This window comes from Myotis davidii, unplaced genomic scaffold (assembly GCF_000327345.1).
Source record: "Myotis davidii unplaced genomic scaffold, ASM32734v1 scaffold142, whole genome shotgun sequence".
Taxonomy (NCBI): domain Eukaryota; kingdom Metazoa; phylum Chordata; class Mammalia; order Chiroptera; family Vespertilionidae; genus Myotis; species Myotis davidii.
This window is the reverse complement of record NW_006294400.1, coordinates 2,414,073-2,417,626: the sequence shown is the minus strand read 5'-3', so window position 1 is coordinate 2,417,626 and position 3,554 is coordinate 2,414,073.

The window sequence follows — 3,554 nt, the reverse complement described above, 5'->3', positions numbered from 1 at the left end:
CTCAGCTGGGAGGATTTAGTGGAGAATTGCAATCATGGGCTCCCGGCTCCAACTTGCTGCTTCCCCCCAAGATCTCCCCAGAAGTTCGATACTGAGGCTTGGAGGAGGGTCTCGGGGGATCTCCGGACTCAGAATTGTACCTGGGCCTGGGGGGCGGGGGGGTTCACGGCCGGACACGGAGGAAGGGAGCCCAGATGGCAGGAAAGATGCAGGTTCCTGAGACGAGGCGGCGGCACCGGATCCTTCGAGCCTGAGTCGAGGCCCTGATGGTGGGATGGGACACCGGAGCCACGGGGAGGTGCCATGTACACCGCTCCCTGCGGCCACGCGGCCACGCGGCTCGCCTCCCCGAAGGCGTTCCCGTGGCAGCTTTCAGACCACGGCGCCCACGCCCTCCCACGGAGCCGGGCCAAGAAGGTCCCGGGGCAGAGACCCTGCGTGCGCTCATTTCTCTCCCCTCTGGGCGGGCTGGTCCCCCCCCGGCCCCCCGCCCCCCGTTTCTCGGAGAGGTCTCTGCGGTGATGGATAGGCCGTGGGCCCCACTGCCGGGCCCCGGGGAGCAAAAACATCTTTTGCAGTTTTGCGTAAAGCCTCCCACTTCTTGCTTAATAAGTGCTGAAAGCGGCACACACGGAAAGGCCCCGGCTCTCCGTGACTAACAAGATGACCACATCAGGCAGCCGTGCCTGGTCCCCACTGGGGAGCGAGGTGTCCGATTCCCTCCCGGACCTCGGCAGCCGCGCTTTGAAGCCGGGCGGGCCAGGCCGCCGCGGAGCGGAGTGCGGAGCTGGAGCCAGAGGAGCCGAGGGGGCGAGGGGGCGAGGGCCGCCCCCCTCCCCGCTTGCTCGCTGGCTGGGCGCTGGTCGCCCTCAGAAAAGAACCGCAGCTTCACCCGGCCTGTGCTGATCCGCTTCTTTCAAAAGCCCTCTCAGATGGTTTCACTTCTCTGCCCGCTTTGTTGAAAGATGTAAAAATTTCCAACCACCGCAAAGTAAACATTTCAAAGCTCCCTCTTTTCGGAATCCATCACATTTTCAAAAATCCCTTGAATTCCATCTCTCCATTCCCACCCGTCTCTCTCCCCCACCCCCACCCCGCACCCCACCTTTTGCTGTCCTTGGACTCGAGTGTTTTTCATTAATTTCGAAGCAGTCCAGGTAACGCTGGTGTTTTCGAGCCGTGTTTTACGGGCGGGAAGTAGCTTTGTTATTTAGGAGATGTATTAGATAAGTCGATGTCTTGTCAAAATCGGGCAGGTTTTCTTTATTAGGGTGAAATCGTAATGAACTCATCTGCTTCTAATATTTATAAAGAGAAGAGAGGCCATTAATTCTACTGCTTGTGAATAAAACCATGTGTGATTTCTTCCCATTTGATGGGCTTTGGTTTTAATATACATTTTTCACAAATAAGCGCAGAGATTTTTTGGCGAAAATGTCACATTCAGGATCTCATAAAGGAAGAATGCAAAGGGAGGAGAACGAATGTTTTGTTAGCTAAGTAATTTCTCACCTTCAGAGTGGGGACCATTCGAGCCAACTTTAGCACATTAGGCGATAGACTCGCCCGCTCGCCGCTAATGCGATCCATGACATGTTACAAGGCGGCCACGTCCGTTTTGAAGTTTGTTTTCCTTCGGGAATTACACAGTTCGTTTAACCTAATCTGTCCTGACACTTGAATTATAATATTATGAGCTTCTTCGGGGAAGTAAAACAGTAGTTGCCTGCTTAAAAGCAAAGCAGAAGTTAATAAAGTGGGCAAAATGTCAGGGGAAGGGGGCTGATGGAGTCACGGTGTCATTCTCTAGGGAAAATACGGTCAACTTGCATTTTTTTTCTCCAGTGGAAATCTGGGAGGCCCGATGACACATTTCTATCCGGGAAGAAATTTGAACTCTGAGACCCAACTTGATTAAACCCCAGACTGCACGGCCTTGCCCCCTGGGACCGCTCGGGGACTTTGACTTCTGGGTGTCAGAGCTTAATTAAAATATCCATCCAGCTGCTCTCCCCTGGCCAAGCGAACCCCGAGGAACCAAACCAATAAGCTTAATTCTATTAGTTCACCTGCCTGTGTGCACGGGGATGCGGTTCAGGAAAGCATCATCCGACCCACCCTGCAACCCCAGCGCGGCCGCCCCTGCGTGGGCGCACGGTCCCGCAGACGGAGTCCCCCGTGACACTCGGCATCGCAGCTCCCCACTCTCAGCACACGAAGCTATTTTCAATCTGTCGTCCAAGAGAGCGAAAATGCCCCACGAGTCATCAGGATTTATGTGTGTGATGACTTAGGCACCATTTATCATAAAACAATATTGACCGCGTTCTCTGTGACTCTATGCTGAGCCTTCCCCATTCCTGTCTCCAGGAAATCGTCATGTCCACTCTATGAAGTAAACCCCTTTAAACCCCACTTGACAGATCAGAAAACTGAGGCTCCGTGAGGTGGAATGAGCGGAAACCCAGAATTCTCAGGCCGGAGTCTGAGCTCTTCACCCCTAGCAGTGAGCGCTTCGCTTGATGGCCGACATTTTAATTAACTTATTTTATATCAGCCCTACACACAGAGTATACGATTCGGAAGGTGCAGAGGCTGCAAGGGGAGGGGGTCCGTACCCTTCCTTGGCCCCTGTTCCCCTCCCCAAGGCGGCCAGTTTGGACGAGGTCTGGCGTCTCCCTCCAGAGCCAGGCTGATCAGCAAATCCGTGTCTGCTGCCTGTCCTACGAGCACATGTGGAACGCAACAGGTACGCTGTCTGCAGCCCGCTTTCTCCATTTCATAATGTATATTGGCGCGTTCATCTCATTCCTGTAAAGACTGCATGCCATGCCATTCCATCGATGGAACTGAACCACGAGATTGTCAATATCCAACCATTTCTGACCAATAAAAATGCCAACTTCATGCGGTTTACCTGACCTCCTGTGTCGGACATGGCGGTGGTTTCCCCCCTTTCGCACCTACAACAGTGCTGTGCTGAGTGTCCTCTCTCACCCGGACAGCGGGGACCGATTCCGGAAAGGGCCCCGGCCTGCGACATGGGTGAGGCGAGTCCCTTCCCGGGGCCCCGCGTCCTCGGATTGCAGCGGGGGCCTGGGATGTTTCTGAAGCCCCTCGGGCTCTATTGTTCTGCACACTGTCATCCCCACGTGTGTAATTCCGTCTCAGAGCCAGAGATCACCCACCACCACCACCTCGTGAACATAACCTCAGCTCCGGCTCAGGGTCCCCCAAATCACTGTGGAAACAAATGTCTCCACCCAACACGACTCCCTCCCTGCCGGCCGGGTCTGTCGGCCAGAAAATGAGCCATCCCCCCCGCCCCCCACCCCGCTCCCCGTGATCAATACAAACGGAACAGAGCTCCGTCCTGGGCGGCAGCGGCAAGCCTCGGCTTTTTAATAAGGGATCTCAGAGGATATTGCATTCCTATGACAACGGCCCACAGGCCTTGAGTTTCCGTGTCAGAACCTGTTTCCTGTAAAGGTCTGCACGGGGGCCTGGCTGGCCGCTGGGCGGGGGTCCCCGGCGGCAGCCAGGCTGGTGGTTGC